This window comes from Cryptomeria japonica, chromosome 9, assembly GCF_030272615.1.
Source record: "Cryptomeria japonica chromosome 9, Sugi_1.0, whole genome shotgun sequence".
Classification (NCBI taxonomy): Eukaryota; Viridiplantae; Streptophyta; class Pinopsida; order Cupressales; family Cupressaceae; genus Cryptomeria; species Cryptomeria japonica.
Window position 1 is genome coordinate 230,215,046 of NC_081413.1, and position 14,339 is coordinate 230,229,384.

The 14,339-nt window shown below is 31.8% G+C and overlaps 1 pseudogene; it reads left to right on the forward strand.

The window, feature by feature from the left end:
- Nucleotides 1-9,002: 9,002 nt before the first annotated feature.
- LOC131043739 (ribonucleoside-diphosphate reductase small chain A-like) lies at nt 9,003-10,412 on the forward strand (annotated as a pseudogene).
- The last annotated feature ends 3,927 nt before the right edge of the window (nt 10,413-14,339 follow it).

Below are 14,339 nucleotides of genomic sequence, written 5' to 3' on the forward strand. Positions count from 1 at the left end.
TTTAGACTCTGATATTGATTGTTATTAATGCCTCTCATATAACCACTATATATTCATATTGCATCTAGGCCATCTTTTATTGTCATTCACACTTGAATGTAATCCATTTAACAGTCCCCTAGCTACCCTCCAACAAAAAGATGTTAGGATAACCGGTGAACAACTGAGAGGGGGAGGTGAATCAGTTATTTACAAATTGTATCATTTAACCCACTTAAGAACCTTTAACTAGATCACATAAACATTAAGTACTAGAATAGTAGAAACAAATATCGGTAAGTAGTCAAACTTAACAATAAAACAAATAATCAACACAATGCAACCATACCACATAACACCATGATTTGTATGTGGAAAATCTAGAAAGGGAAAAACCACTGTGGGAAGCCTACCCATAGTCAGATGATAGTTTGACAGTAAGTATGTGATACAATGAGGGGCCTACACATGCAAGAAGGCACACTGCCTTGAGCATACTGCTCATTACAAAAGAGTCTCACTGACTACAGAAAGGTTATAACCGCCTCAAGATAAATGGACAACAATCTAGAATAGTGAACTACTAGAGATAGCATCTACCATGCCTGATTACAGTCTCGGTTAAGCTCAATATCAGAGGCCTTTGAACCCTTCCTTAATCCCAATTCGATCACCTATGATTGACCAAATCTCCTTTGCATATGATATTACATTTCAAGACCATGAACATCTTCCCAATAATCTACAATGAGATCTTACATCATTTTATACCAGCCCTAAGGTCTAAACCAATTAGGTCGGCGACCAAAAAGATATTACAATAAGATCATTATGTACATCCATATTACAATGATATGCCATGTCGGCTTAAGACCAAAACAACAATAACCAATTCTTAAATCATCTTGATAACGTGTAGAGAACATGTTAACATGATACTGGTCCATAACCTAGATAGACACCAGATCTATTATGGGTCCACCATGCCAAAGAAATGTCTTCAAACAGTTGAGGCATGATCAAAGAACATCTTCAGCATCCTACAAGCTCCACCAACACCACTTATGCATCTTGTCAAGATTTCTCACTGAAAGCTCTACCGATTAAAGTTTAAACCAATGTCAGTAAGGATTTACAAGAGTGTATGGTAGCATCTGATTACCAAGTCAATACCAACTGACGAAAACATGCTCCAGAAGCATGTAACATATAAAACCAAACATACTCCATTTATCCAAACATGTCAGAAGTGTCCAACAGATAGTCTCTTTTGCAGGTAACACTAGATCTTCTACCAGTAACCAAAACCTATCTACCGATAACAAACCATAATAGCTAGTGCTGACATCAATGACAAAACATCAATGAAACACATAATCAATTCATCCATATTGCTAACAATCTCCTCCTTTGGCATTGATGGCAACACTAGATGTAAGAAATATCTAAGTACCAAGAAATGCCACACAAGTCTCTCCCTGTGGAAGACAACCAACAATCTCCTGAATATCAATCTCTCCTCTTGTGAATAATATCTTTGTAAAGTTTTGAATTTATTTTTCACATCAATATCTCTCCCCCTTTGACATCAATGCAAAAAATCTGACAAAAATATCAAAGCAAGAATATAAACCTTTGAATCTTAAATTTGACTACTTCCTCTGAGTAATAGGAGCACTCATTAGTGCCAGAAAGAATAGTATCTCTGATAATGCGTGTCGGACTGATGACAAACTGCATCAATCAAGTCTCTGTCGGAGGGGTAGAAACTCCTAACCTATCTCTCAAATACTCAAATGATTCCTTAGATAGTGGTTTAGTGAATATATCTGCAATCTTCTCTTTAGTGTTCACATAAACCAATTTGACTTCCTTTCCTTCTACCTTGTCCTTCAGAAAGTTATAGTTTATTGATATATGCTTAGTCTTAGAGTGAAATACTAAATTCTTAGATATTTCAATAGCTAGAGAGTTATCACAGTAAATAACTATCAATTCACTACAATTTACCTTGATATCCTTCAACATTTGCTTCATACACAAGACTTGAATGCAATAAGTTGTTGCTGCAACATATTCAACTTCTGCAGTAGATAAATAAATGCATGACTATTTTTTGTTGATCCATGAAACCAATTTCATTCCAAGAAATAAAGCTCCACCAGAAATGTTCTTCCTATCATCAGTATCTCTTGCCCAATCTGAGCCGGTATATGCACATAAAGTGAAATCATCATCTCTAGAATACCATAAGCCATATTTTGTTGTTCCTTGCAAATACCGGAATATACACTTTACTGCACATTCATGATTTTCTTTAGGATTACTTTGATATCTTGAAATAATACTTACTGCATTCATAATATCTGGTCTAGTCTAAGTTAGATATAGCAAGCCACCAATCACAGACTTATACCTTGTTAGATTTACCGGTGTAGAAGTATCCTTGATAGATAATTTCTCACTTGTCACCATAAGAGTACTTACCAGTTTGGAATTATCCATACCAAACTTCTTCAACAATTCCCTCAAATACTTAGTTTGATAGATAAAAATGCCTTTGTCAGTTTGAGTAATCTGCAAACCTAAGAAAAATCCCATCTCACCAATCATGGACATTTCAAATTCATTCTTCATATTATTAGAAAATTCAATGCACAATTTATCTTCTCCTCCAAAAATGATATCATCAACAAATACTTCAATAATTAGAATATCATCATCAGTGATCTTATAATATAAATTACTATCAGCACTGCCTTTAGTAAAACCAAGCTTCAAAAGATATTTATCCAACCTTTCATACCAAGCTCTAGGAGCTTGTTTCAATCCATATAAAGCTTTCTTCAATCTACAAACCATATCTTTATCATGTGTCAGTGAAAATCCATTAGGCTACTCAATGTATACTTCTTCCTCAAGTTCACCATTCAAAAATGCAAATTTATCATCCATTTGATAGACCTTATAGTTCTTATAAGCTACATAAGCAAGAAATAGTCTAACAACTTCAATTCTATCTACAGGTGCAAATGTCTCACCATAATCAATTCCTTCCATTTGAGAATATCCTTTACAGACCAATCTAGCCTATTTTCTTACAACTTTACCATCCTCATTTAGTTTATTCCTAAAAACCCATTTAGTTCCAATAACATTCTTATTTTTAGGTCGTGGAACTAAAGTCCAAGTCTCATTCTGCTCTATTTGATCTAATTCATCTTCCATAGCCTTTAACCAATGTTTGTCTTTACAAGCTTCAATAAAAAATGTTGGTTCAATTTGAGAAATAAGACATACCTCTTCATTTACCAGTCTTCTTCTTTTAATAACTCCCTCATTCCTATCTCTAGTGATTTGATCTTTAGAATGATTTAATCTTACATACCTTGGTATCTCCTGATCTTTAGGTTCACTACTTTGATCATCAGTCACAGTTGAATTTTCTAATTGTGTCGGTGTAACTATCTCAGTTTCTTGTATCAGTTAAGAAATTGTCGGTTCAGTTATGATCATTTCCACTGCCGGTTCCCTGTCATATGATATAGATTGATTTCTATATTGCTCATTCACTTTCACATTAGCATTCTCCACAATTTTCTGCAATATTTGGTTATAACATCTATATGCTTTTCTTTGAATTGAATAACCAAGAAATATCCCTTCATCACATCTAGGATCAAACTTCCCAATGCAATCATCCCGTTTGATATAGAATTTACTTACAAAAATTATGAAATATTTAAAAGGAGGTGTATGTCCAAACCATAATTCATAAGGGGTCTTACCGGTTTCACCTTTGACGTGAACTCTGTTGAATGTGTAGATTGTTGTACTCATTGCTTCTCTCTAGTAGATGTGAGGCAATTTGGTTTCCATCATCATAGATCTTTTTACATCAAAAATGGTTCTATTCTTTATTTCCACTACTCCATTCTGCTGAGGAGCCTGAGGTACAGATAACTGTCTCTTGATTCCATTTGTCTCACAATAACTGTAAAATTCATGAGAAGTGAACTCACCACCTTGCTCTGATCTTAGACATTTGATTTTCAATTGAGTTTCCATTTCAACCTTTTCTTTAAAGATCTTGAATTTGTCAAAGGCTTTAGACTTCTCCCTTAGAAAAGTCACCCACATCATCCTGGAATAGTAATTAATAATCAGCATGAAATACCTATCACCTTGAAAGCTTCTAGTCCTTGCTAGACCACATAAGTCAGTGTGAATCAAATCAAGTACATCATTAGATTTATCATGTATGCTCTTAAAATAAGTTCTAACTTGCTTTCCCAATTGACATTCCCTACATACTGGATTATGAGGCTTCATAATCTTAGGTATATCTCTAACTGCCTTAGTTGAACTAATCTTAACAATACAATCAAAATTAACATGACAAAACCTCTTATGCCATAGCCAACTCTCATCAATATGAGAAATCAAACATTTCTTATTACCAATGTTCAAGTGAAACATATTACCTCCATTCTAAATATCGGTTGCAATCTCCAAACCAGTTTTGTTAATGATCTTACATTTTCTATCTTAAAACTGAAGTTGGAAACCCTTGTCCACCAATTGACCAATATTTAAAATATTATTCTTTAAACATCCTACATAATAGACATTATCAGTATTATGCTTTCCATCCAAAGAAATAGTACCTCTACCTTTGATCATACATGCTTTGTCATCTCCAAATCTGACTTGATTGCCATTGTATTCTTGCAGGGACAATTTTTTATTTTATCTCCAGTCACATGATGTGAGCATCCACTATCAATTACCCATTCATCCTTATCTTCAACTTTTGCTGCCAGGGCCTTTTCTTCATTCATGATAGCCACTTTTGGCTCATCTTGCTTTAAAGCATATAACACCCATTCCTTTCCATTGTCGGATCCACTAGCAAAGTCTTCTATCGGTTCATCTCCAGAGTCATCACTTACTCCTTCCTCATCTGCTATGTAGCATTATTTACTTTTCTTGAATCTATATCTGTTCTAGTTAGGCTTAAATGATTTCTTAACTCTCTCTTCAAATTTTGCATTCCTTTCAGGACATCTAGATGCAAAATTACCAATCTTATTACATGCAAAACATTTAAAAGACCTAATTTTCCTTCATACTTACTTCATGTCGGTCTTTTAGGTACTCTTCTAGCAAATAAGGCTTCAAGTTGCTCAAATTCTTCATCTTCTTTCCTATTATCTTCCAATTCTTTTGCATATAAGGCTTTCCAATCACTTTTGTCAGTAGATGATGATGCATGAAAAAAAGGTTCAGACATTGCAGCTCTAGAAGATCCAAATTCTTCAAGCTCAAAAGAAAATAATTTCCCAATCAAAATGTCTCTCTTAACTGAAGTGTTTTCCATTGTTCTCAGCTCATTAATTCCAGTTCCCTTCATCTTGTAAGCTGGTGGAAGGGCTCTCAAGACTTTGGAAACTATTTCATCTTCAATTAGAGATCCTCCACAATATTGAATTCCCGTAACAATCTCATTTACTCTTTCCATAAACACAACAATTCTTTCATTATCTTCCATCTTCAAGTTTTCATATCTTACCTGGTAACCATAAAGTTCAACAATTTTGATAGTAGGATCACCTTCATTCAAATTTTTCAATTTATCCCACATAACCTTTGCTGATGATTTATCAGTCAATCTCATGATTTTCTGATCAATAAGTGCACACAAGAGAGATTCTCTAGCTCTATCTGAAGGAGTAGGATTTCTAGATGTTGTATCATAAGGTGTATATTCTTTCTTAGTAATCTCCCAAATATCCTTGCCAAGACATCTAAGATGAGTCTCCATTTAGATTTTCCACATCCCATAACTTGTTCCATCAAGCTTACGGATTCCTCTTTTGAAAATAGTTGCCAGTGGATTTGAAGTGTTAGCTGCCATACGATCTACCTCAGCTGGTTAAGCTTCCGCAAAAGAGGACCAAAGATTTGATACCAATTGTTACGATAACTGGTGAACAACTGAGAGGCGGGGAGAATCAGTTGTTCATATATTATATCAATTAATCCACTTAATTACCTTTAACTAAATCACATAAACATTAAGTACCGAAATAGCAAAAACAGATACTGGTAATTAGTAAAACTTAACAATAAAATAGATAATCAACACAATGAAACCATACCACACAACACCATGATTTGTACGTGGAAAACCCAGAAAGGGAAAAACCATGGTGGGAATCCTACCCACAATTAGATGATGCTTATGCAGAAAGTATATGATACAATGAGGGGCCTGCACATGCAGGAAGGTACACTGCCTAGAGTGTACTGCTCATTACAAAAAAGTCTCACTGACTATAGAGAGGTTATAACCACCTCAAGATAAATGGACAACTATCTAGAATAATGAATTGCCAGAGATAGCATCTACCATGTCTAATTATAGACCTGGTTAAGCTCAATACCGGAGGCCTTTGACCTCTTCCTTAATCCCAATTCGATCACCTATGATCGACCAAATCTCCTTCGCATATGATATTACATTTCAAGACCATGAACATCTTCCCCATAATCTAAAATGAGATCTTACATCATTTTATACCAACCCTAAGGCCTAAAACAATTAGGTCAGCCACCTAAAAGATATTACAAAAAGATCATTACATACATCCATATTACAATGATATCCCATGTCGGCTTAAGACAAAAACAATAATAGCCAATTCATAAATCATCCTGATAATGTGTAGAGAACACATTAACATGATACCGGTCCATAACCTAGATAGGCACTAGACCTATTCTGGGTCCACCATGCCAAAGAATTATCTTCAAACAGTTGAGGCATGATCAAAAAACATCTTCAGCATCCTAAAAGTCGCACTAACACCACTTATGTATTATGTCAATATTTCTCAGTGAAAGCTCTGTCGGTTAAAGCTTAAACCAATGTTGGTAAGGGTTTACAAGAGTGTATGATAGCATCTGATTACCAAGTCAATACCAACTAACCAACACATTCTCCAGAAGCATGTAACACATAAAACCAAACATACTCCATTGATCCAAACATGTCAGAAGTGTCCAACAGATAGTCTCTTCTATGGGTAACACTAGATCTTGTACCGGTAACCAAAACCTGTTTGTCGGTAACCAACCATAATAGCTAGTGTTGACATCAATGAAAAAACATCAATGCAACACATAATCAATTCATCCATATTGCCAACAAAAGAAACTACCCTCCTAAATGTGCAAGGGTTATAATTAGTACTCATTTGGAGTTGAGGATCTTCAGACCAAAAGAGATACAATTAATGGGAAAATAATTTCCTACCATGTACCACACCCAATAGTTTTCTTTTTTCATATCTTCTAATATGAGCATAAGTTTTAATAAGAAAAAGGATACATACCACACATAACCTGTAACTAGTTGCCTGGGGTGTTTGACACATAGCGAAGATATGTCATTAATACACTATTTCTTACAATATTTTTCATCAAACATCTCTACAATGTGCTATCACATGAATACTTGTTCTAGAACTTGGTATACTTCTTTTAGTGCTTCTACAACATGAAGATTGGTGTGGAAGTTGTGGTGCTAGACAAAATATCATCCCAAGATAAAGTGTTTCTATGAAGGTATTAGTTTACCCTGCTTGTTTTTCAAGGATAAAATTCAAATCATGTGTATTAACATTGATGATTGGAGTATGATGATGATTGGTAATCTTCTATTATTTGCATTATATAGTTCCTACATGGAATGGTTTTTCTTTTTGAGAGAGAGCTAAATTTGTTTTCCATTATACAATAGCTATAGAAGCCATTGTTGTAATTCATAAAGTACATATTTTATTTTTTGAATTAAAAAAATAAAGCATAAAGTTAAACAATCTTCTGATCCTGTTACCATTTATAAGGATATGTCTCCAAGATGTTCTGAGTTTTTAGAAACAAAAATAAATTAATAACTTGAAAAGCTTGTGGAGGTGATTTTGGATTTGCAAAAACTCTCAAGCCACATGACCTAGCTTCCTCTGTAAGTTATGCAATAAAATTTTTTAACTTAGATTCTATGCTCATTCTATTCAGTTTGTATTTTGCACAAGGTTTATTGTCTTTTTAGTTTATATGTTGTACGTAGAAGCAAATGAGTTGTTATATGGCTTGATTTCTATGTAACTACATTCTCAGTCCGATTGCTGGATAAAAGAATGATTTTAGAAATAAAAATAGATGTTATGCAAGGTTGATCTAAGCACTGCTATTAAGTAAAAGTGAATATAAGATTGTTTGTAGGACAAGCCTACATGTATTGTAATGTCAAAAAGGTCTTACAATGTCTAGTTAAGATATTTAGTTTATAATTCTTTGTTGTTATAAACATTGCTTTTTCCCTCTTGAAGCTCTATCTTTTGTTGTGGCTTCAACAACTGAGTCTCAACCATATACTTTGTCTAATTACAGCAAATCACTGTGACTATCATCTTGTTTGTTTGTCTTGTGGTTTCTACTATAAATGTTGTTGCAGTGTCTTTATTCTTCAAGTTCTCAAGTACACAAATCTTTGAGAACTTTTATTGTCCTTTGTCTCACACACTACCTTTAAGGTTTACCTTTGTTTGACCTTATGAATGTCTTTTATGTATGGATTTTTTCTCCATTGAAGGTCATTTACCTTACCTATCACAATCCTTAAGACATTGTTCTAGCTAATTCCATCCTCTCATTTCTTCATAAGGTTGGTTTGTTTTGTCTCTATTTTCGTAGAGTTTGGTGTCATATGCAAGTTTGAAAGGGTGACTTAGATTGGTGCTAGGTTGGAACTTAGAAAATTTCCTTTACCCTTGTCTTTCACCTTCACTAGAAATCATTCTTTCTATATGAAAACAAAATTCTTTATGAAAGATGCAAGGTAATATTCCTTATTATGTTGTCTTTCCTTAAATTAATTTTGACTCTCTTTTTGCAAGATCAGGATCCAAAATTTACTTGTGATTAAGATATTTTTTTCACATGTGTTTTAATTAGAGATGTACAGTTTACTCTTAGAAACATTTGTAAGAGACTACAAGGAGAAGACAAGATTATTCAATTCTATTAACACTATTCCTTGTGTTGCAAGAAAAGTAGAATGAATACTTCATTGGTTTCAGAGGTTTATATAAATATATACTAGTGGAAAAAGTTTACAAGTATATGAATATTTCATGTCTCTTGTCTGTGCATATAGATTTTTCTTGTTTATTTTAAAAATTTGTTCCTCTAAGTTGGTTAATTAATTCCATATTTACATTTATTGCAACACTCATGGTTTTTTTTACTCTAGAATGTAAAACTATGTGTTTCTTAGAAGGCTTGGGGTATTGAAAACTAAAATATTATTATTGAATATATGTAGCTTATTTACTTTGCATTTTGGGTTCATTTCCAAAGAGAATTGTTGCAATTGATTGCCTTGAAGGCATTTTCTTTTCTAAAAGGCTAGTTGATTTTTAGTACTTTATGGTTATAATGTTTAAAAGTAAAAGTGGAGTTTTGGCCTATCTTATTGTTTTCAATTGCATATTTTGTGCTATATTTTTGTTGAAAAAGTGTGGCCTTATGCCAAGATTAAATTTGACTAATGAACTTATTTCAAGAGATGAGGGTTTTCATTGTGACTTTGCTTGTCTAATTTACAGGTGGCATATTTTTAATGTGAAATTATGTGTTTTGTTTATCCAATGGTGTTTTCATGTATTTTATTATTTTAGGGCAGTACTTCTAATCAAATTCTCTTATTCTCTTATTGTATATAGTTTATTAATGAAGAAACTTAGCAAAAAAAGGGTCAAAGAAATAGTTTGTGATGTTGTGAACATTAAAAGAGTGTTCGTATGTGAATCCTTTTATTGTGACTTGGTTGGCATGAATGCTTCACTTATGAGCGAATACATAAAATTTGTTGCGGATTGGCTCTTGGTAAGTATTCTATCTTCTATGTGGTTTTTTCTAAATTATTATTTAACTTAGTAAAATGATATTTTTTTATCCTTTCTCTCATTTTTGAGTTTTATGCTCACTGATTGTTCTTGGGCTCTGCAAGGCATATAATGTTGTGAATGATTTTTATTGGATCGATCATATTTCATTGCAGTGAGTATATATATGTTGTATTTTCTTAATAAGGTCAATAAGATTGGTTAATGAAATCATTGCAACATCAACAAGATGTGTTTTACATAAGACAACTTTGATCATGTAGAGGGAATTTTTTTTTTGAAAGGACAGTGGGTGAATATCAGAATGCTTCCATAATTTTGGGCATAGTAAATATAGAAGGTAATCATGTCTTCAAAATGGATGAAGTTTTTTTTTAAAACATTATTAAAATATTTTTCAAGGATGATGTTTAGCTACACTAAATTTATCTTGTATTCATGTGTTCAGTTGAGTCTTGAGAACATCATTTGATTTTGGTAGTTTTGGGATAAGGAGGTAAAAGTTATTTATTTGACTATACTTAAAAATATTCATGATGCACATGGTCAATGAATTTCTATAAAATATTATGTCTCTAGCAAGTGGTGATCACTCTTTATTAAGTGCGGTAATTATTTTGAATTTATTGAGCTTTGTTCCTTTCTCTTACCTTCAATGCTTTTTTGGTGCGTTGTTTTTAGGGTAGTGCAATATTGAATTACATAGAATGATATATTTTTATTGTTATTTATGTTTAGATCATGAGAAAATGATGTGGTGATGTTCTTTATTTCAAAACAATGGTATATGTATTAGGTTGCTTAGTTAGTTGTAAGAATATGTGATGGTTGTGCTTACAAATTGAATTCAAAATTCCTCTCTAGAGATTGTAAGCATTTGTTTAGAGGTGGAGATTGTTTTGATAGCCATATTAAATTTTATGGTATAGCCTTTCTACACATAAGGTTATTTTTCCATTAAATTTAGTAACTTATTGTTTGTTATTGGATATAAATTTGCATACCATGAATACATGAAACATCATGGATAGTCTCTATTTTGGAAGTCATGCATGATGCTTATTATTTATATAATATATGCTGGCACAAAATATTGTACAATACAACTATTCAAATCCATGCTAAATAATACAAAAACATGGTTATGTTGTCTAAAGATACATTGAATTGAATATTGCTATACGAAAGCTAAACTATGAGGCTTTTCCTCTATACAAGTTACAATGCTCTAGGTTTACCTAATAAGATAATTACCTTCATATAATTACTTTCCATAAGTGAAGGAATGTCTTTTAGCTAGCTAATGAACTATAGGCTAACTTGATAAGGTACCTTCCTCAAAACAAGTACCTTAAATAAGTACAATTATAAATAAAAGTTGAATATATAAATATTTTCATATATAAGCTACACTCACAATCTTTGCATAATTTAATATTATACACAATAATTTGGAAAAATTAAAGTGGACTTCGACAAGTTGAGATTCCCATAACATAACATCTTCCCAGGACAACTTGGAGGGTCGAAAGAAAGTAACATTAATAAATTGAAAGTTGCTAGTATGCCCCTTAGTGAAATTTTGACAACCCAAACAAATCCTATACCTTGAAAAAGTAGTCACTTTATGAGTCACAAAACACTTTTTGCTTCTTTCTACATCATCTTTTGTTTTTGGTGACATAGTCAAAACAGAAAAGTTGTCATTTTATTTCCCACTTTATGTTTGTGAGGGTGTATCTAAATATCCCTATTTACCTTTTCTTTTTAAAGGGAGATAATGTTCTACCTTGGGTGCCTAATATTCCTCTACAAATATAAATTTTTAATGAAAATTTGTTTCATATGTAGGACTACTAGTCTTTGGTGGAATGGGTTCAACACATATATCTCATCTTACTAAGGCCTTCAATATTTTACTGTCTTAAAATATTCTTACTAACCCTTAATAAGATCTTTAAGAACACAATTGAACAACCACTTGTATTAGAATTAAGAGTCTTCATTTACATCAAATGATGATTAGTTTAGAATGAGATTTCATAACTGACATGTTTTTACTCTTATGAATATCATCGCAATATGCACTTATAACTTTTTTGTTTCCTCTTCTAATATGTTTATGCAAGTGATATATCACACTCTATGGTGATCAATTATAAGTTTAGTTCCATGCCATTTTTGAAATTTTTGCATTGTAAATTACTTTTCCAATAGCTATTAAGAATATATTTTGTACATCTATTTACTTCATTCCAAAATATACCATGTGTTTCTTTCATTTAGCATATTATATACCATTGAAATCTAAATCATGTTCCCTTTATGAATAATGGGTTAGTGCAAGAAGTTGATTCCACTTTTTGGTCGAAAAGTGGAAGTGTTTTCCCTGTTTTTTTAGATTATGCCACATCTGACCTAAAAATTTGAAGCACTTAGAGATTGAATCTTGAAAAATGTTAGTAATACAAAATATAGCACTCGGAGTCTAGTTTCCAAATATGTAATCTATTTTAATACTCAGATAATTTAAATTGACTTTCAAAAGGGATATCTAAAAGTCAATTTTTAAAAATGCCTATTTGAGGACCATATGATGCATGTGTACGACCAACACTTTTTCACACAAATAAAAGGGTTTTTTAAACCCTCCATGATTTTTAACACACACAAGATTAATGAGGATATTTTTTTGTATTTTTTTTTTTAATATTTTTTCTATATTAACTTTTTTTGTCTTAATTGTTGTTTTAAAAACTTGTCATGTACATCCAACATAACTTGACCTAAACTTATCATTTTTTTTTTTTTAATTTTTTTTTAAATTGAAAAGAATTTTGTGTAGATTTATGACATATAATTTTTTTTTGAAAAAATGAAAAAATGAAAAAGTTGTTTAATAGACAAGATAAATTGATATTACAAGTTTATGGACCAGATTTAGTATTAATTAATTGAAAAATTAAAAAAATAATGAAATCGTTTAAAAAATTATATATTCATATAAAATGGTTTTTAATTTTGTCAAAAAATTCTATGATAATGGGCATCAAACATATGCCACAAGTGAGTATTTCACCACACATAATATGAAATTTTATCTTTTATAGCATTTGTTTTATTTTTTTACGTACATTGAATAATGTTATTCCCATGATAGTGGTCTCTACTAAAAATATCTAATAAGTAATATAATTTTTTATTTTTATTTCAATTAAACTTTGTTTTGGTTATCTTAAATTGAATGATAAAATACCATGTCTTCATCATAATGCATGCTCACTTATCTTTAATCTATTATGGCCACTGTACAGAGTTTACTTCTCTCCAAAATTCCAATCTAATATATTCATGTAGATCTTACTAACACATATACATGTCTATTTGTATGCACATATGTACACAAGTTTTGTATCATGTTCATTCTTGTTAATATATAAGTTTGTATATACATATATTTGTTTCTTTTATATGTGTATATATATATATATACACATACACACATATATGTATATATATATATGTGTGTGTGTATGTGTGTGTGTATATATATGTAGCCTAATAATAGTCACATCACATGTGCTTATTACATTTACGCTATATGTGTGTGTGGTAAGAAAATAAAATCATTAACTATGTTTTTATTATGAAACACACATTTTTAAATAGTCGTAGAGAATTTTTACTTAGTTTTCTCATACACATATATAAATATATTCTCTTTCAGTCTAACCAAGATAAATTGAAATTAGATTGAGAGGGACAAACCAAAATTGAAATCAATATAACTTCATGGTAGGTTATAGTTAATTTGCAAATCTTTAGTTAATACTCAAAGTTTAAATCAATCCTTGACCTACTATTAGGATCTATGATTGTTGCAAGTGAGATGTTAACTTTTGCAATGATTAAATGAAGGTCTTAAAATTACAATCAAATTGTTTAAATAAACATAATAATCAAAGAATGATAGATTGAACAGAAGAGGGAAAGAAGAGAGAAGACAAAACACAAGTTGATAACGGAGTTTGCCAATTGGCTACGTCTCTGGGTCCCTCCAATGGAGTGGCCGATCCTTGATTCAGCTCCAGAAAATGGTTTCAAAGAATCCTTATCTCTCCTTTGATGATAATGAATTACAAAGTCCTTCTCCCATGTACAACAAGCTTGAATTTAAGCTCCCAATGCACAAAGATGAACCATTCACTATCAAACACCCAAAAGAAATTTTCTCACCAAAATCTCCAATCTTCAACTCTCTCCCAATTTCCTCACAATTCACTACTACCTCTAGCTCACAACTTACCCCTCCTTTTATACACAAATTTTACCCAATATGGCTTAAAACCATATGATTTGGAAAATCAACCATATCCCCTATTTACA